Source organism: Lissotriton vulgaris, chromosome 2_1 (assembly GCF_964263255.1).
Source record: "Lissotriton vulgaris chromosome 2_1, aLisVul1.2, whole genome shotgun sequence".
NCBI lineage: Eukaryota > Metazoa > Chordata > Amphibia > Caudata > Salamandridae > Lissotriton > Lissotriton vulgaris.
In genome coordinates, this window is record NC_141687.1 from 1,875,657,168 (window position 1) to 1,875,678,590 (window position 21,423).

General features: G+C 43.8%; 1 protein-coding gene across 1 annotated transcript in view; it reads left to right on the forward strand.

The window, feature by feature from the left end:
- IGF1R (insulin like growth factor 1 receptor) overlaps positions 1 to 21,423 on the forward strand; it is a 1,159,892-nt gene that overhangs the window by 704,196 nt on the left and 434,273 nt on the right. The gene's annotated exons all lie outside the window — the stretch shown is intronic.

Genomic DNA, 21,423 nt, shown 5'->3' on the forward strand with positions numbered 1-21,423 from the left:
TAAGGGAGACACGCCACTACCAGAAGGGGCAAGCTCTGACAGTTAGGACAGCGAGCAAGATCATGGGGATGATGGCGTCATGCATACATCTGGTCCCCAATGTACGCCTACACATGAGGCCACTCCAAGAATGGCTGCAACAACAATGGTCACAAGCTACAGGAAGTTGGGAGGATCTAGTGGTTGTAACGCACGAAGTGCAGGAAGAGATGAGGTGGTGGACCAAGGAGAACATTACAATAGGGAAGCCTCTTACTCCACCAAACCCAACAGTGACCATCACCACAGACGCATCCCAGAAGGGACGGGGCACACATGAACAGGCTCAGAGTGAGGGGTCTGTGGGCACCAGCGGATGCGATCAGACACATCAATTACCTGGAACTGAAGACAGTGTTACTCGCCCTGAAGGCCTTCCAGAAACAGTTGTACAAACAGAAGGTGTTGATACAAACGGACAACACGACAACAATGTTCTACATCAACAAGCAGGGAGGGACTCAGTCATTCCTTCTGTCCAGCCTAGCGCAAGAAATATGGAGATGGGCAATACCACTCAAAATAGACCTGCTGACCATACACCTGCCAGGGAAGGACAATGTGGAGTCAGATTGGCTCAGCAGGCAGACTTCAGCATCCCACGAGTGGGAACTCAACAATCAGGAAACAGAGAGACTATTCAGGAGATGGGGCACCCCAACAGTAGACCTGTTTGCAACACGCCAGAATGCAAAATGCCTGTACTTTGCATCCAGACCACCAGAGAAACAATCCCAGGGGAATGCCCTATGGATAAGCTGGTCAAAAACATTTGCCTGCGCTTTTCCCCCGATACCATTGATCCCCAGGGTGCTCAACAAGTGCAGGATAAGCAACACGACACTGATCCTGGTAACACCTCAATGGGCCAGGCAGACCTGGTATTCACAGATTATGGAGATGACGCAGGGTCCACCCCACAAGTTCGCAAAAAGAAAGGACCTACTCTCCATGCAGAACGGAGAAATTCTACACCCAGAGTCAGAGGGCCTCAGCCTAGCGGCTTGGCTCCTGAGGACTTAGAGTTCGCACACCTAAAGCTCTCCGAGAGCACCCTGCGGGTGTTGCGAGAGGCAAGGAGGCCCAGCACACGCAAATGCTATGGAGCAAAATGGAAAAGATTCACTCAATGGTGCAGCAAGAAAAAGCTGCAGAGGAAGCTGACCAAGGAATCAACGGAGCTAAGATACCTCACGCACCTACTGAAAGTCAAACTAAGCTCATCCTCGCTGAGGGTACACCTGGCAGCAATTGTGGCATACACAAGGGGAGAGACTGAAAGAAGCTTCTTCACATCGCAGGTAGTAAAAAGATTCCTGGAAGGGGCAAAGGGAATAGCGCCACCAAAAAGGATGCCGCCGCCGGCATGGAACCTGAATGTGCTGCTGACAGAGCTCATGAAAGCACCTTTCGAACCCATCCACAAGGCATCACTGCAAATACAGACAATGAAGGCGGCCTTTCTGGTAGCGATCACCTCGCTACACAGGGTGAGCGAGCTGCAGGCACTGACACTGCAAGAACCCTACATCCAGATACACAGTGACAGGGTCGTGATGAGAACAGACCCACAATTCATGCCAAAGGTGGTGTCAAGGTTCCACATGAATCAGAGTATTTAAATTCCTAGCTTCTTCCAGAAGCCCACGGCAATCGCTGAGAGGGCGCTCCACACTCTAGACGCAAGAAGGGCAGTAATGCACTACATTGAAAGGACGAAGGAAGACAGGAAGACAAAACAGTTCTTTGTGTCCTTCGCGAACAGTTTCCTGGGTAGACCAGGGACTAAGAACACCATCGCTCGATGGATCACACAAACGATACAATTCTGCCACAAGCAAGTGGGGCAGGAGCTAACAGGAGGGGCATAGGCCCACTCGACCAGGAAGAAAGGAGCAACAATTGCCTTTCTGACCAATTCAGGACATATGCCTGGCGGCAACATGGGCTTCAGTGCACACGTTCACTAAGCACTATTGCGTGGATGTACAGATGAACAAGGAAGCACAAGTAGGACAAAGAGTGCTTCAACATATATTCAACAACCAACGCTCATCTTCCACCCAGCCACCACAAGATTAACAAAACCGCGACAAAATCTATGCACAGCATAGTGAATCCAGAAAGATTCACGCTGCAAAACGAATAGTTTCTTACCTGTCTGTGTAGTTTTGCAGCTTGAAGATCATTCTGGATTCACTAGCGAACCCGCCCGCCTCCGCCAGAAAGATGAGGCTGGAGAAGAAGGTGGAAACACATGGAACAGAAAGCAGGTTGAAGCTTACAAGATACGTGAAAAGAATTACGTTGGAAAAAGGATTAACAAACATAGCCATGGATTCGCTACGAGAACACAAAAGAGAAAAAAAGAATCCGAAGATGGCGCCCAAGGGTGGGAGCTTCCGCAGGAAGCATGCCGACGTCACGGAAGGTACACCAAATGGTGGGACGTTGACGCCCACCTGGGCTACGGAAAAAAAAAAAAAAGACTACGATTCCAGTCCCAACCACCAGATTGCGGAATATGCACAGCATAGTGAATCCAGAAAGATCATCAAGCTGCAAAACTAAACCGACCGGTAAGAAACTATTCGTTTTACGTGTACGTCATTAATCCAGAACTTAATAGAACTATGTAATGTGTTTGACAATTTGGCTTTCCTCTATAGTGGATGTGTTTATAAGAAGTTGGTTGCCTTCTACTTCAAGACTGGACATGGGAAGGAATTTGCCCTAATATGCACAGCGGTCTATTTTCTTATGGGCATGGACAGAGGCTATACCTGAGTCATTTTGTTGGACCCGTCAGTGGTTGTTGAAGGGGAGTAACTCAGCAGGTGTTATTTGGGAATATATACATAGCAACTACAGATAGACAGGCAAAGCGTGAGCTAGAATGTATCAGTGGTTGGAGCCATTGTCTGGGACCTGATTTGCTGCCTGTGTTACTGCTCTAGTGCACATGCTTGTTATGTTTGTGAACTTAACCTCACACACAATTTGCCTGAGCGATTTCTTTTATTTGTATCGTGCCCTCAGGCTACTGAAAGTTGTGAACCTTATCAGGCAATGCAATTCCTTACCTCTTTAGGGTCTTATATACGCACCTTATAGCAAAAGGTCCACTCTAGTAGCACTAATAAACATGCCTGAACTGTAGTAAAGTCTGAATTTGAGCAGTTTACTGAAGGATGCTGAAAGCTTTGTACCCTCTCTTGTCAGCAATAGATCTTTGAAGAATACCCACCAACAAATTGAGCATTTTCTCTGCCCATGGCCCACCCTTGGTTTACTTACCTTACTTTGCTAAGAGCCTATGTGAGAAACACTTGATGCCCATGGAATTTTCAAAGTTTATGTCCATAAACTACGGCTGTGATACTTCCAGTTTAAGGTCTGTTTGGTTCCGCACAGTGCTAATGTTCCTTATGTTTTCAGTGCCTACCATGTTTGCTGTGCATGAAGACACATGTTTGCATGTGCACTAATATGAAGTTTTTTTTAGGTCTCGCCTGAGCCGGCGCATGCGCTGCTCTGCGAGACATTTAGTAAGTGGGCTTTTAAAAGTGCTACCACATGCTTTTGCTGGTCTCAAGCTTGCGGTTTCGCTCGCGTGCACGCCCGCTATCTGGCTTTCTGTTATGGCTCATTAAGCCATACAGCACGTAAATCACTTATTACTACCCCTCCCTTCTCCCCCTCCCTCCCTCTCACTACCCCCTCCCTTCTCCCCTCCCTCCTTGTTAGTCACAGGGCTGAATCTGATGCCGTTCTCTTATTACAACCTTCCAGCGTCGCGCCCCTCCTTCGCTCGTCTTCCGTCTCAGCCCTGCCTTGTCCCCTATTGTTCCCGTCCTATCATCATACTTAGGATCAAGTGACTCCCTCTCCGGCACAAATACAAGGGCTGCTGTTCCTTTCCTTTCCATGACTTCACCCTGGTACGGTATTACACTCTCCCCGATCCCACGGACCTCCGTAGTGGCACCCAGGAGATCACACCAACATTTGGCCCGCACAGGTTGCACTGCAGGACGTTCCAGAAGTACGGCCTCAGGGCGGCTTCAATGTTCCTGTGTTGTTCGTTGTGCCCGTAGGCCCCGCCCACTGGTGTAGCCGCTTGAGGCACTATCTGGTTGCTGGGCAACTGGGGGTCGGCGGCGTTATCGCATCGGCTCCTCTCAGCCAGGACACTCTGACTTCGTGCACTCATCACCAGCCTATGGACGCATGCTGGCTCAACAGCAGTTCTCCCAAAAATGGAGCATTTCCCACGGACTTGGCAATTGTACAAACTAGTGCTCCAACCTCTAGCACTCACCACACACTTTCACTGTGGAGGGCACCACACGTCACCGGAGGTGCACACCCTCATCAGCTGCCAGGGGCGAGGGGAGAGAGCACTTCATTAACATGCTCTCCACTCCTGCTACTCCACACACCAAGAGCCCTTTCACCAGCGCTAGTCGCACGCTTCCCAGCACAGTACAACCAGGAAAAAAGCGCTTACCACGTGCTTCTGCCCATCAGCCCCGGGAAGCAACCAATCCTCACAAGATCAATGAGGGAGACCAAAGGTATGCACATAGGTAGGCCAGCACTGGTGTTTCCCAGGCAAAGTGGTAGTCCTTCCAAAAGCCCAACTGGCAGCAGTCCAGTTCCCTGGATGCCGGTCATTGACCGATTACCATAAAAAATTCAAGATCACTTTGGGTTTGTTGACGATACATTATACTAGTTGTGTCTGTTTGCCTTTCTGCTTCAGTATCAGAAAGCCTGAAACAAATGCAGAATGCTGTGGTAAGACTTCGTTAATGTAAAAAAAAGACAATGATTGCTTACTTTCAGCATTTCACAATTACCGTGGCTTCTCAATTAACGCCACATAGAGAGTTCAGGGTTCTGTGTTTGTAACCAAGCCTTCTGTTAAGTTACCCCATCTGCTTTGAAAAATGTCTTGCTGTAATCCCTTTAGTTCCTTTTTCATCATGGTATTTCGTCCTTCTTTCTTTCCCTAATTTTTAGAAAGCATGATCAGAGAGAAGCATTATCAGTGCACGCAGTGTTACTCTGGAACAAACTGGACCACCACTTTTGAAGATCACTATGCCCTTGGAAAGGCTTTGAGAACTCTTCTCCTCGCAGCCTAACTTTGTTATATCAAGGCCTATGTGAAATCGGGTCAATTTAATAGCACCTAGGTGCCTTCTTCATGACACTTGTACATTCCTAAAACACATCAAACATTCCCTTTATGTAAGACTTTCTTGCACAGAGAGGCGGTATCAAAGGTGCTCATAGAGAACACATATGCCAACAGTGCTGGCACATGTATGCAGAGGAATTTATTGGCACAATACTTATTCACACCGACAACATCAATAACAAGCATTGGCATAGCCAATAGGTCTCGCCTTTGGGACCTTATACGTGTTTAGCCATGCCACAGCTGGTGTTGTTGCACTAAGGATATTGTGCTGCATACCTAAATACTTATAAGGTTCCAAAAGCGAGATCTATTGGCTATGCCATTGCTAGTTTTTCTTTACTTGCTTGTACAGACTAATGACACACAAAAGCACGCTTTCCCCAAAATACTTAATTACTGACGTAAATTGTCCTGTCCTCGCACATTTGGTAGTATTTCTATTTCCCTACACCATTTGGATGGGAAGCACGGAAGTATGACTTCTTTCAGGGGGCATACAAATTGAGCAGGATGTAAGCCTTGCTTTTGTTTATTGCCTTGATATTTTGTGGTTAGGACTTCTGCCTGAGTTTCGGTTCATGGTCTCGTTATGCTGTATAGCTACCGGTTTGCGGGAGGCTTTTTGTCCTCATTGCATTTCTGTACTGTTGTAACAACTGTTAATGGTTAAGGTTTTGCAGAACTCAAACATTCCCTTTTATGCGGCCATTTGGTGCTGAAGCTACAACTAAGTAGCGCCATCATGCTGCTTGTTGAAAGGTTCCTAAACGGAAAGCATGGGCTTAAACCCCTCCTTGAAGTTAGGTGCTCTGCGACACCATGAAGGGTACTGTAGATGTGTAATGATACTCGTACCCGTATGTTGATGAATAGAAGTATTTCTTTATTGTAACTTGGCTCTTGGTACAAACAGCGGATCAAGCAGAGACCCAGCAGCCCAACCGGCGCCGTCTCCTCCTCCTCCTCCTCTTCCCTTCCTCGTCTCGCTCTCTACTCTACTCCACCATTCTAACCACAACACTCCACACTCAACCCAAGGCACGCTCTATAACCCATAGCAACATCACCCCAAGATGTCAGGATTGTGACTACAGAGGACCCGTGCCTGTCTGTTCGTGCCTTTGTTCCATGCCATACTGGTGTGATGCCATCACAGTGAGGCCCAGCTCACACGTGCATTTCTCGTCGTCATGCCGATGCCAGCTGCAGTCGTGCCAGTCAGTGCACATACAGCCATTCTTCCTGTCTCTGCTATTGGTGACTTCATGCACTGGTTACGGCTAGCAGGTGGCCTTTTCCCGTGTGTCAGGCTTTGGGGAAGCGACCCGTTGAGGGAAGACAACCAGGTGTGAGACAGTCGTAGTCGCATAGTGAACATTTTCAATTTTTAACAGCTTTGCTAGACAAGAGATTTCTGCGTGTGTTTTATACGAGGTCTATAGACTGACAATGCAAAAACAAACCAGCAGGGTGATTGCGATGCACAGACATATCCCTTAATATGTGTTGCTTTACCTCGGCACAGTGGCCAGCTTTTAAAAGAAACAGGGGTAAGTGGATTGAACGTGCAGCTCCGAGGCATGAATGACAAAACAAAGTGTAGTGAAGCAATCAACGAGGTGAGAGCCAGGGAAACGAAGTCTTCCTCTCAACAGCTCAGCCTACAACAGCAGTTCCACATAGAACACATGAACACACTACACTCTATATTCTTACCTCGTGGTATTAAAGGAATATGCAAAATAACACACCCCCCCCCATACAATGAAAGGAAGAAAAGTAAAACGTAAGAAAAAGAATAGTAAGGGAAAATAAAAAAAAACAACAAAGAGAAAACAACATGCTATACAGTGAAGTCTTTAAGCCATCTAGGAACAACTCTTGTTCTTTTGTCAGGTAAGACACTGACCTTATCCTGAGTACCACATGTGTCCAGACTCGTAGAGGTAGAGGCATTGGTGTTAGTCTGGACATCATGACTGCAACCCTCGCCCACTCCCCCCTCAATATGCGAAGGAAGGCTGGATTGCTTGGGCTCAAAAGAAACAGACGCAAAATCATTGCCAAGTTGAGACTGAACATGACTATTCTCAAAATGATCTTCCACCCAATCAAAATTGTTGACACTAGAATTTGAAAATACCTCTACACAATTCTGATCAGGATTCAATGCAATGTTTTTAAGATTCCACACCCTTCCATCATCTAATCTTACCGAATTCCTTAAAATTTCAGCTACTTTACATGGTGGTTCAAAGCGACTTACCCCCTTAGGTACTTTAAAAGGTTTCTTAACCCTTACCCAATCTCCAACCTTGACAGAGACATCTTTGGTGTTGTGATGAAAGTCATAAAACTCTCTGCTCTTGTCGTGACTGGACAGCAATTTATCTCTGACCTCAACTGGAGACCAACAAGCTATTTTTCCATCAAAAAGCCATGCAGGATTAAATTTACACCTTGCTGTTCTGCCTCTCATCATGGTGAACGGGGACGTGCCAGTGCTGTTCTGCACAGTAACCCTGTATGACCAAACTGCTTTCTGTACCTGCACTTTCCAATCAAGTTTACTATGCACTGAGGCCTGAATGACACCTTTAATTACTCTGTTGAACCTTTCAACAGTGCCGTTCCCACTAGGGTTATACAGTGCAGTAGTCTTGTGTTTGACGCCACATCTGTCAAAATACTCCTTAGCCTGCTTGGACGTAAATTGGACACCATTGTCAGATAGCACACAAGCCGGCAAACCCTCCACCATGAATATTTTATCTAAGAAATTAAGTACTGTCAGAGTGTCAATCTTTTCTACAAATTTTACAATAGGCCATTTGGAAAAAGGATCAATGGCAACTAACCCGTATTCTTTAGAGTCCCCAATAGGTCCAATAGTGTCCCAAGGGAAATCAGGAATTAAACCATCGCTCATCTTGGGCTTGAACGTTCTAAGGGTCTTGTCAGCGGACCCACAAACCACACATTTCTTAACAAACTCCTCTGTTTCACCGTCAACTCCTGGCCCCCAAAACATTTCTTTGACAATAGACTTGGTTCTCATAATACCAAAATGCCCCTCATGAGAAAGTTGCAAAATTTTCTTCCTCAATGACACAGGAGGAACAATTCTATCACCCCTAAAGAGTATATCATTTTCAGAGGACAACTCCGTACGGATTTGCCAAAAGGCATCCAACCCAGGAATACTCTTCTACTTGGGCCAGCCTTTGCAGATATATTCTAAAACGTTTTTCAAAACAGTGTCTTTTTCCTGTTCGGCCAACCACTCAGTTTTACTTATGGCCGGTTCACCACAATCATGCGCTAAAGCCACACAATACTCACTCCAAGGGTCGTCGTCACATACTTCAAGAGGAGGTGGAAGTCTTGATAGGCAATCAGCGATACGGTTATCCCTCCCAGGTAGATAAACCATTTTATAGATATATTCCTTCATCCGCATAGACAATCTAGCTAATCTCGCAGACGCACCAGAAATGCCTTCACATGACAATATACGGATCAAAGGTTTGTGATCTGTACGAATGGTCACAGGTTTGCCCTAAACAAATGCTCGAAAATGTTCTAATGCCCATGCACACGCAAGGGCTTCTCTTTCGATGATGGGGTACCTACTTTCAGCAGGGGAAAGGGCCCTAGAAGCAAACAGAATTATCTTTTCTTTACCTTCCCCATCATGTTGTGACAATACGGCACCCAAGCCCTTGTCACTTGCGTCAGTTAACAAACAGTCGATATTGGGGTCAAAACTGGCAAGTGCATTTACATTTTGCAGTTCATTCTTGATTAATTTAAATTCTTCTTCACATAACTCACTCCATATGAACTTAGTGTTTTTCTTCAATAGTGCACGCATATTGTAAACTTTTGCAGCAACATTTTTTATAAACTTGGCACAATACTCGGCCATGCCAAGAAACGCTCTCACCTCATCTTTTGAAACAGGTGCAGAGAATTTAACTATATTCTCAACTAACGTTGGTTTGGGTTCAACACCTTCTTCACTTATGATATGTCCCAAAATTTAAACACTTCTTTGACTGAATTCGCATTTGGATAACTCTACAGTCAGGCCAGCTGACTGCAAGGTTTCCAAAACTTGCTTAAGTTTAGAATCATGGCTCTCTTTGTCTTTTGCCGCAACCAGGATATCATCTTGAAAAAATGAGATACTCTCCATGTCTCCAAAAAGTTTGTGCATCAACCGCTGAAAAACAGCAGCGGCTGAGGCCAACCCAAAAGGCATACGCCTGAACTGGTAACAACCAAATGGTGTTATGAACGCCGTAAGGTTCTTAGAGTCGGGATCTAACATTACCTGGTGGTAAGCGGCAGAGAGATCAACCGTGGAGAACCAAGTAGCACCTTTAAGGGAAGATACCATCTCATTGATTCTGGGAAGGGGAAAATTTTCAACCACGATATTATTGTTCAAGTGGCGCAAATCAATGCATAAACGAATTTTTCCGTTGGGTTTCCGGGCAACCACAATCGGAGAAATCCATTCTGTTGTTTCAATTTCCTCTAGAATTCCTTTGGCAAGCAGTCCCTGAATTTCCTTTTTAACTTCCTCTCTTATCAGTATAGGTATTGGTCTCACTTTGTGAACTTTGGGTTGCGCGTCAGCTTTTAAAATTATCCTATGTTCAAACCCCTTCAGAACACCTAACTCCTTGCTAAACACTTTGGGAAATTTTTCAGACAGTGTTTCCTCCATTTTACTACAGTCATCTAAAATCAATACTTTATCCTTAGAATTAGGATCTAAGATGATGTGCAATTTTTTCTGGTCGAACCACCCTAACACTGATGGTCCTACCTTTGCCACATACAACTTCGCTCTCGTGGACCTGCCTTTAAATAAAAATGTAAGCCACCTAAAACCAATCATTCCAATTCTATTACCTGTAAAACTGATTGGGCAAACATCTGATGGATAAATTTGCTCACCAATCTTATTTACAAATTTCTTCCTCCAAACTTCTTCATTTACAATCGTGTATGGGGAACCAGAGTCCGCATATACACTTATCACCACCCCACCAAGAGATATCTCACAAATTGGTTTTCCTTTTAGGGAATCCTCGGAAATGTTAATCACATAGTTTCCACGAACACTCTTTATGCAACATTCATCCTCAGTTTCTACTTCCTCCATACTCTCACCCTCATCTTCATACACATATTTCACATTACTGCGTCTGCGACACATCTTGCTAAAGTGACCTAAAAGTCCACAAAGACCACACTTCTTCTTTAACGCTGGACATAGTCTACTAAATGCTAGATGTTCTTTACTATCACATCTATAGCATCTCCTATCTTCCATGTTCTTGTTCTGAACTCTTGTAGGCTGACCAGTCCATGTCCCTTGTTGCTGCTGTTGACGAAAATTTCTATTGGAAGCCTGAATCTTACAAACAGTTCCAGAAGTCTTGGACAAATCTTTTTCAGTCTCCTTCACAACCGTGGCACACCTCCCAGACATTTCAGATTTCCTCATGATAGCTACCACATCATCGAGAGGTGCATCTCCATTGACCCAAAGACGATCTTGCAGACCAGAGTTGTTGTTGTGCATCACAAGTTGATCACGTATCCGGTCATCATGTAAATTGTCAAATTTACAATCAATGGCAAGTTTTTTAAGATCGTCCATCCATTCATCCACAGTTTCCTCTTTAGTTTGCTTCCTTTGAAAAAATTTGTGCCTTATGACCCCGATACATACTTTGGGAGCAAAGTACTTATCCATATTTTTGATGGCATTCTCAAATTCATCAAGATCAGAGTCATCAGATTTACTCATCCTTGAAAATGTTTTTAAACCTATGGGTCCTAAAGAATGTAATAACAGTCTCTTTTTTTGTTCAGGTTTCATTTTTTTGGTTTCATCAACAGCTTCCAAATAATTAACTAAGTACTCTTTCCATTCTATCCATTTTATACTGGGTTGGGTACCTTTAACCCAAAATGGTTCAGGAGGACTAATTGAAAAATTTTGTTGTGCCATGTCTCTGTCCTTATTAACAGTAGTTACACTGCAGTCACCTTCTTCCATGCACTGTAAGGTACAAATTTATAACTAGAAAAAATAAACAACCTTCACCCGACTTTCTCACCTGTTATAATGTCACAAAAAAAAAAAATATATATATTATATTTTTTTGTATATAGCGTCACCTTACTGTATTGTCCGTAATGTATATTCTGTAGATTTGTTACTGCCTTTTTTGTGCGTTGCCTCCTCACGATGTATCAAAACATCTCTTCGAAATGCCGATCTTCAACGCGAGAAATGCTCGAAATGTAAACATAGTTTGTTAAAATGGCCGCCACGTTGGGGTCATGCTGCGTGACCTGCGTCTGACGTCAGTTCCTGAGGGAATAGTTGAAGACGCGCTAATGAGTGACGCGCGCAGTTCCTCTGACAGTCAGCGCATGCAGTGGAATGGCGAGCACAGTTGAATGATGCAGGTAGGCGATGATAATTAACGGTTGCTCCGTTAAAGTCGCTGTGCATAAATAATACCGCAGTTGTTAAATAAGTTAAGGCGCAGTCGGCAAGCGGTGGCAACTTCAATGCGAAGGCAAAAAAAAAAAAAATGTAACTCCCAGAAAGTCTTTTACTCCGGTCCGCTTTCTTTTTTTTTGTTTTTTAAACGAGATTTCCTTCGATATTCTTCCCGAAAGATTATTCTCGTAAAGACGCTCAAACTTCAGTTTCCCTCGTCGCCAATTTGTAGTGAAGCAATCAACGAGTTGTAGTTGTAGAATATAATATTTATTCCAAGTAAAAGTGACAAACAGGTGAGAGCCAGGGAAACGATGTCTTCCTCTCAACAGCTCAGCCTACAACAGCAGTTCCACATAGAACACATGAACACACTACACTCTATATTCTTACCTCGTGGTATTAAAGGAATATGCAACATAACACAAAGTTTCTTTACGCTACATTCATTGAGAATCGATGTATGGAGAAGGTGTCGCAGGCATGTTAGTTATACAGTGTAGAACTATATGCATAAACCAAAATGTATGGTTTCATATTCAACGCGCTAGTCCCTCTTAAGTTGTCCCTCTTCCTTAGATATATATTTTTGGGAGAATTCTGCATTCTCCAGTCCATTTGTTCCACTTTTCCCTTCAAAATTAGCACACAGCATCTGAGCCTGATCGTTAAAAATAACCAAGTAGGGCCAAAGCTTGTATGTCTAAGAGCTGCAAAGCCCCGACCAACACTACAGTTTTGGTGTGTGTTGAAAGAAAATACGGCACAGGAGTCACCCCATATTCTGTGACATCATTCAACATTCTAAATGTCCCCAGACTGAAGAAAGAGAGATGACAGGGTGGAATGGAGGAAGACAAGAAAAGACCTTACAACAGTGTGCATGCCAAGGAGTGAACATGAGCATAGATGCTTGTTTCTCACTGGCAGAACTTAAGGAGCATTATGGTTAGCTCTAAGCACCTGTAATATTGGTCAGTTATTGTTACCCCTTCCACCGTAACCCCAATCCTCCATCAAATACCTCTTATTTTCTGGGCTTTAAGTGGGATGAAAAAACTGAGAGTGGGGGAGGAGAGGTGAGGAGGAATGAGGTCTCTCAAAGGGGCATGGCCGATGTAATTAAGTGAGTGGCTTAAAAACAGCTAAGCTAACAAGCATTGGAAATGCAACAGGTCTCGCATTAGGACATTTTGAGCTATTGATCTTATAAATGACTTTTTTTTATTTGTGTTGTTTTTGAAAATAGCTAAATTAATAGCTTTGTCATTTACAATGCCAATAGTTATAACTTTCGCAAATGTGACACCTATAGCATTTGTAATGCAACATGTTTTGTATGTACGTGACTTAGATGTATTGATATTACAAATAACAATGGCTTTTAAATTTTTTAAATAATTAATACTTAAATAATTTATTTAATTTGTAATGTCTATAGCTTTAAGTTTTATAAATAACTTTTGTGAAGATTATGTTCAGTGTTTTTTATTGTGTCGAAAATCCAAGAACAGAAGTGAAAAATCAACATCTTTTTGTGATTTTCAATAAAGCTTGTAAGCTTGAAAACGGCTTGAAACATTGAAAGAACATATTTGAACCAGTGATGCTGTGGTGGTGCTGAGTGATGCTGTGGTTGCGCTGATTGATGCTGCGGTTGCGCTGAGTGATGCTGCGGTTGCGCTGAGTGTTGCTGTGGTTGCGCTGAGTGATGCTGTGGTTACGCTGAGTGGTGCTGTGGTTGCGCTGAGTGATGCTGTTGTTACGCTGAGTGATGCTGTGGTTGCGCTGAGTAATGCTGTGGTTGCGCTGAGTAATGCTGTGGTTGCGCTGAGTGATGCTGTGGTTACGCTGAGTGATGCTGTGGTTACGCTGAGTGATGCTGGGGTGGTGCTGAGTGATGCTGGGGTGGTGCTGAGTGATGCTGGGGTGGTGCTGAGTGATGCTGGGGTGGTGCTGAGTGATGCTGGGGTGGTGCTGAGTGATGCTGGGGTGGTGCTGAGTGATGCTGGGGTGGTGCTGAGTGATGCTGGGGTGATGCTGGGGTGGTGCTGAGTAGTGCTGTGGTGGTGTTGAGTGATGGTGCGGTGGTGCTGAGTGATAATGTGGTGGCGCTGAGTGATAATGTGGGGGCGCTGAGTGATGCTGGGGTGGCGCTGAGTGATGATGTGGTGATGCTGAGTGATGCTGGGGTGGTGCTGAGTGAATCTGTGGTGTTGCTGAGTGATTCTGTGGTGGTGCTGTGATGGTGCTGTGGTGGTGCAGAGTGGTGCTGTGGTGGCGCAGTGTGGTGCTGTGGTGGCGCAGTGTGGTGCTGTGGTGGTGCTGAGTGATGCTGTGGTGGTGCTGAGTGGTGCTGTGGTGGTGCTGAGTGGTGCTGTGGTGGTGCTGAGTGATGCTGAGTGGTGCGGAGTGATGCTGTGGTGGTGCCGAGTGATGCTGTGGTGGTGCCGAGTGATGCTGTGGTGGTGCCGAGTGATGCTGTGGTGGTGCCGAGTGATGCTGTGGTGGTGCCGAGTGATGCTGTGGTGGTGCCGAGTGATGCTGTGGTGGTGCCGAGTGATGCTGTGGTGGTGCCGAGTGATGCTGTGGTGGTGCCGAGTGATGCTGTGGTGGTGCCGAGTGATGCTGTGGTGGTGCCGAGTAATGCTGTGGTGGTGCTGAGTGATGCTGTGGTGATACTGAGTGGGAGTTGGGGAGAGGGAGAAAAAGGAGAGGAGGGAGAGGGTAAAGAGAGGGAGAGTGGGGGAGAGAGGAGAGAGAGACGGGGAGAGAGGAGAGGGAAGTGAGGGAAAGGGAGAGAGGGAGGGTAAGAAGAGAGGGGGAGGACGAGAGCGAAGGACGGAGGGGAGAGAGAGGGGAGGGAGAGAGTGAGGGAGAGAGAGAGGAGAGCAGGCAGAGGGGGAGTTGGGGAGAGGGAGAAACGAGCTCACAAAAACAATAACGCAATTCACATTTGTAGGCAATATTTCACAATAGTAAAGTACTTGAACGGTAAACATCGGTGGTGGTAAAGAAAGCAGCTTGGGTCTGGAAGTGATGTGACCCCATGATCTCAACTACCGTGTGCCCTTTCGTGTAGCTCCTACACGAAATAGGTAAAGTATAAAACGTATACCTGCACATAAACGGTCTATGTTACGGGTATAGCGAGAGGGGTAAAATGATAGATATGAAAACAGGGAAGGGGCAAGGGAAAAGGAGTGAAAGCAAGAGGCACAGATGGGAAGAGAAAGATTAAAGTAGAGAGGTAAATCTAAAGCAAGAAAAGGAGTAATAAAGAAAGGGAGAGAAAGTGCAACTAGGGAAGAAAAGATGGAGAGAAAGACGGACAGAAAAAGCAAATTAAGGGAAGACAGAGAAAGTAAGAAAGAAAGTGAGACAAAAGGAATTCAGTACGAGGAGACGAAAAGAACAATAAAAAAAAAGTTAAAATAAAAGGAGACACGGCCTGGCGGCCGTGAAAGTTTAAGTACGGCCGGCCGGTTGTGAATATTTAGGGGAGGAGAAATGCCTGAGGCAGAGCGCAGGGGGCGGAGCGGATACCTTTGAAGAGCTGCTGGAGGCACCACGCTGGGGAACAGATGCTGTTTACAGACTTAAGATTTGATCTCATCTGTAGGGAAGTGTGTAAACGCTGCCGATACCTCATAATAATACATATAACTCAAGCCACACGAAAACAAGATGACCTGGGTACTGAAATATTAAATATATAATTATACTGGCTCTTAGTGCAAAGCGGAAATCCGATCAGCTCCGGCTTGGGTCACTCTATAAAGTTAATGGTTCCACAAGCTCTAGTGGAACTGAACTTCAGTTAACAGTATAATGCTAGTCTACGTTTGAACATTCCATTGAGACACATGTGATTCACGTAAATAATATTTGTACGATCAAGCTGGGGCATGTAATGAAGTCACAGCACAATAGAGCAATGTGGAAAACCCTGTGAAAGAGTGTTTAACTGATGAACGAGAGTTCAGAATAGAGAGGACTGCAACGAATACGATAGCATCAATGCGGGGAAAAAAGCGGGCATATTTGAAATTACATCGTGACATACGGAAGGCTGCAGAGCCTGCAACTGAGCCAGGGGGGTGGCAGTAGAGAGTTGTTTTTACCCAGCATCGAATGCGCGAGACTGACACTGACGTGGCCAGGGGGACACTGGGATCCGCCATCTTGTTTGAAGGAAACCAACGCCTCGGAGGAGAAGCGGAGGCAACGCTGACTGCGGGTGTGGAAGAGAGCCGGGGACGGGCAGCATGGGGGTGAGGAGCTTGCTCGGGCATTGCAGGCTGGGTAAGGGAGGGAGTGGAATTAAACAAACTAGCCTGAATGTAAAGGTACAAGAAAGGGCCGGGAAGTAAGGAAAGGCCTTAGTAATAGGAAAAGGGTAGGAGGAGGGTTAAGAGAGGAGAAGCCCCGGTGGGGGAGGGGGAAGTCGGTTTAATGGTGTATCCCTCTCGGAGTACAGTAGAGGGAGATCAGCAGAAAGGAGGGCTGCAGAAGAAATGGGCGGGTAACAATTACACAGATGGACTGGGGGTGGCGAGAAGAGAGAGAGGTGATGGTTGCTGTCTTGTTCGGTAATTTGGGGTGAACTCAGGGAGAGAGGTGACGGGGAGTGGACCACTGGTATCTAATGAGGCATGAACGTTGGTATCTACGTGGTGTAATGTTGTAGGTTGTGACTGCAAAGCACACTTGTATGCGGTAGGAGGTTGATCACTGGATGAGTAAGTGGGCTGACATGGCGGTGTAAAGCTGAAGCACTTGGGAGTTGGTGGAAGTAGTAGTAAAAATAGGTAATCTGATATTTAGTGCACACTGGACAAAAGCTGTTAAACGTTAGGGGGAAACACTAGCTCACCGTTCCCTTAGAATGAGAACAACATACATTGTAATATAAGATGATTTAATTTCAAATGAGTTTAAAATCCACCATTTCCAATATCACACCATATCTGTCTTACATACATTTGAAGTAAATCAACTGCCTTATATTCAAGTTTGGGCGTATCGTTAATAAGTGAAATGACCTCCATGTATCTTGCCAGAAAGCGAGTGCTTGGTTGGGTCCTTCCAAATTTTTGTACATTAACCTTGAGAGCAGTGCTAAACACACAATGAAGAGCAATCGTAAGTTGATCTGGCACTAAGTTTGGATAAACACTGATCGTTAGTATAGCTTTACTTTTGAACAAGCCACGGCAAGGCGCTCTTATGTCTAACGCAAGGGAACATTGCTGTTAATAAAAAAAAAAGGTAAAAAATAAAACGAGACACGGCCTGCCGGCCGTGAAACTGAAAGTACGACCGGCCGTGAATAATTATGGGAGGAGAAATGGCTGAGTCAGAGCGCACGCTGGGGGGAATGAAAGGCTTTTATGCAGCAGGGGGCGGAGCGGGAAGAGCTGCTGGCGGAAACAAGCTGGGGACCAGATAGCTGGCTTTGATGTGCACGCGCTTTTTAGGTCAATGCGCTTGCACATTGACCTAAAAGCGCACGGGCACAACATCAAATCGCCAGTTTGGTTAAACTCTGGATAAGCCCCTATATCTCTCGCCAGCTCAAATGCGCAAGCGCATCGGCAGGCGAGACCTAAAAACTTGTGCTTAGCAAAGTGTGCCCCCCGACTGGTATTTTGATGTTTGTCATTGCATCCAAATATATAATACAGCAAGTAACATTACACCTACAGCAAGTCAGGACTATTAGCTTTGTCAATGGTTGTTAGTTGCATAAGATAAATAATCAACTACTATGGCTTCGTTGTTGAGCATATAGAAAATGCTTTCGTTCTGAAATGGTGAGACTGTGACGGTACTATAACGAGCCTCTTTGCAGCAGTACTACCCTTCACTGCCTTTGATTTAAGTTCAGAGTTAAGGTTTGTTTTTTACCCTCATGGTGAGGGCAAAAACGGAGAGCACGATGGAGACCCGTCTCAGCACCTGCTTTTTAGAACTGTCGGCAGGATCCGGCCCACTGAAAGGTCTGCTTATTTCTGTTAATGTTTGAGTGGTTGGAACTTATGGTCCAAACAGTGACTATCGGTCTAATCTCAGTATTGAGTTTAATATCCGATCAGAGCGTTACTGATCTTGAGTTTTGACATTGCATTTCTATGGTATTGTTATGATATACTAAAAAGAATAATACGTTCTACAAAAAGAGCCTTGTACAGGCTTACAGCAACGTTTGTACATATGGAAAGAAATTCTGCTATTAAACTTCGCTTGGCTGTCCACAAAGTTAGGGTTGAATGCTGAAACTATCATGATAAAAAGTGCACACAGTGACAAATAAATACAAATTCGACCCTCCTCATAGCCACTATGGTGATTTGCTCTTCTGGAATCCCCCCATATTGGACACTTTTAATTTTCCACTGGAAAAATGTTCTCCTTCTTTTTGTAAGCCTGCAAATTTCATGTATGGCTGGTCAAGAAAGGGTTCAGATCAAAACCACTACAGCGATGTTTAATCAATGTCCATGGTGCCAAGATGCTTACTTGTAGGTAGTGTGTGCGTGCCTGGTTTAGGTGTCCTACCCAGTTATGCTTATAGTCTATATTTAAATTCAACAGGTTTCATGAAAATGAATACACATGTTTTGCAGCTGCACACAGTAATGTATTTTGTGTACATGTGAAACTTGGTCGTTTTCTGTTAGGTGGTGTTCGAGCTATCGTTTAGCAAAAAAATATATATTAATATGGGGATTTTGTATATACACCACTCAATTGGACAGTTAAAAAAGTTATTTTAAACTTTCTTTCAAAGTGGTTGAATAGTGCAAAAGGTGAATATATATGAAAAGTATTATTTAGAATATAACCGTAATTACATAAAAGCTACTGCTACACCTTCTCTTTACTGTATGTGAAACGGTCTCCTCACTGCACGCCAGAGCTTTGAGGACTCATATATAATGTATTATAAAACTAAACTTTTCGCCGAAATGACACTTTATCTGCCAGAAAATGACAGGCTTGTGTCTTGAAGAGAGATGTGATAATCTGTATGCTTTATGGATTTCCATGTTCTTTGACAATTTGGTTTAACTGCTCAATCCGACGAAGCATCTAATGAGGTGCTAGTTTCATGTTGGGAGTTTTGAAATGGCATACAATATTGCTATTTCTTTAATCTGTCTCCTTTTGAAGAACCCTATTGGCAAGGAATAATAATTCAGTGATTGTTCAACTTTGGAATAAAGAGAAATCTGCTACCAGAAGTTAGCTTAGCTCCAATACAAGCATACGATTGACAGTACACCCGAATGATAGGTACATTGTGTATTATAAAAGTTTTTGGCTCATACTTTGGCACCAGAGCAAGACGCTGCTGTATAAAATCCATATTTTAATAACCTATTTTTCAATGAACACATGAGGTGTAGATTTGCTAGAATTGAATTTTATTCCGGTATACTGTGTGCCTTTTGTAGTATTCAAATACAATAAATCATGCAGAAGTACCAGCCCAAATGTACATTTAGTAACTTGGCTGAATTTCTCTAGCGTGCCTTTGCTGGGACACCACAAAGGTGATATCTGCTTTATGGCCCCATCTCAAGTATTGAACCCGAAGCCAGTTCTTGCTCACTAGCATAAACACCCTTACACTCAAAAAGGCAAAAAAGCTAAACTATAAACCCCTGAAGGTAGAGTGCTGTTAGCTAAAAAGACTGGCCACAGGTGTCACAAAGGGTAAATTTCACACACAACTTAGGATATTCTGCTCAAAACGTGTACAGTACCATGGTGCTTCAAGGGGAGAAGGATTGGCTACCCAATGCTCCACAAATGTTCCATAAACAACTGATTCCCTCGAGTACACACTTATATACTGTAAATAAGTAGTCCCATCATTTCCAAAGTACAGTATTTATTCCAAATCTTTATTTGGTTGCCTTGTCCTTAGCCATGAAGTTGTTCCATTTTAGTCAATCATGTTCAAGCTAACACAAGTTTCATCAGTCAACTTCATCAGGGTTCCAAAATATGCAACATAAGTCTTACAAATTTCAAGGCATCCAAAATCTTCATATAAATACAAATCTATTTTGCCAAGTCGAATTTCCAAATTTACAGTGAGTATTCTCCTCAAGTCTGAACATTCATAAATTCAGAGTGAGCTCAAATTTGGCTCCACTCCCGGGTTAACCCCTCTAACTGTCTTGGAGGTCCAACCCTTCCCAAAACACATGCGGTTACCTTTAAGTCAAGGATATGTTAGCTTGTGGTTGGCCATCTTGGTTGACAGCATTCCTCCAAAGAAAAGTTTGTATAGCACAATGGTGAAGACTTTTGTGTGATTAGTATAGATGCATTTTCTTTATATCTAACTAAGAGTGGTTCTCGTGGGTAAGTTATGTAAATTCTATAACTTAATATTATTTTTGAAAACAAGTGACCTAAATATATCTATGGGTCTTTTTTTACGTAGATAAAGACCATGATTTTTCAGTAATTATATTAAGTATTTTTACATATTCTCATGGTGTGAGAAAATTCAGACATGTATGGGTAAAACAAAACGTGCTGCAGTGTGGGTATAAATATTCCATCGGGCTTTGAGATAAACAAGACAAAAGAAAGACTACAATTATAAAGTAGACATAATTAGTATTGCAGGATATCGTATTCACAGTGCATAGTAAAAATTTAAAAAAAAATGTTTCACATTAGCAGTCTTTATATTATTGTAAGTGCGATTGAAATAAGCTTAACATTGATGTTGGCTTGCTCTCAGCCATTTACTTGACCCGCGATCCTGACAAAAAAAAATATGAATTATAGAGTTTGGAGTATCTCCAGATGTCACTGAAATTCTAATTCTTATGAAAGTACAGGATGTTCAGGTATAAATGTTTGTACACATAAGAGTGGGTGTTGGATTAAACCCATTGTGGCAGGCATGTATGCATTAGGTGACATGGAAATGAGGCCAAGTGAAAGGAAGTCCTTTTAAAGAGGTTCTTTATTATGAGGTTCATGTGCTGTAACTTGAAAATTAATACCGTACTGTGATCTCGCTCAGAGGTGTCTAAATCCTCTTACCTGTAGCTTGTCTACTCCTTGATATGAATAAAGGTAGAAGCAGGTGTAAGGGGAAGCCATAAATACAGTACGGTTGTCCTTGGTAGGATTGCTAGTTAAAAGGAGCACAGAAGCAAGTAATCGCAATGGAGAGATTATTCCTGAAAAGTTGCATGCTCTGAAGTTAGTAATGATGACAGGTCACATTTGTATGGTTAGATTAATGCCAGGCTGTTTATGATTAACTGAAAGACGAGTTACATTCATGTACAACATTGTGCACATTCGAAGTTTGTTGCAATGTGCTTTAGTTGGTGGATGCCACTTCTAATTGATATATGCAGTGATGAAAGGGAGTGACTACACCTTGTGTGTCCTGGTCACTTTAATTTACAAAGAAGTTATTAAGGTTTCAGGAGAGAATTTTCAATTGTTGTTGAGAACCGCATGGACCTATGAGTGATAGCTTACACAATCTGTACTGATAATGATGAAAGATTGGTGAGGTGGATATGCCACAGTTTGTGCGCTAGATGGCGAATCTGTTGGCATTTTCCTTCACTGTGGTATGAGTTCCTAGTTGCGGGCT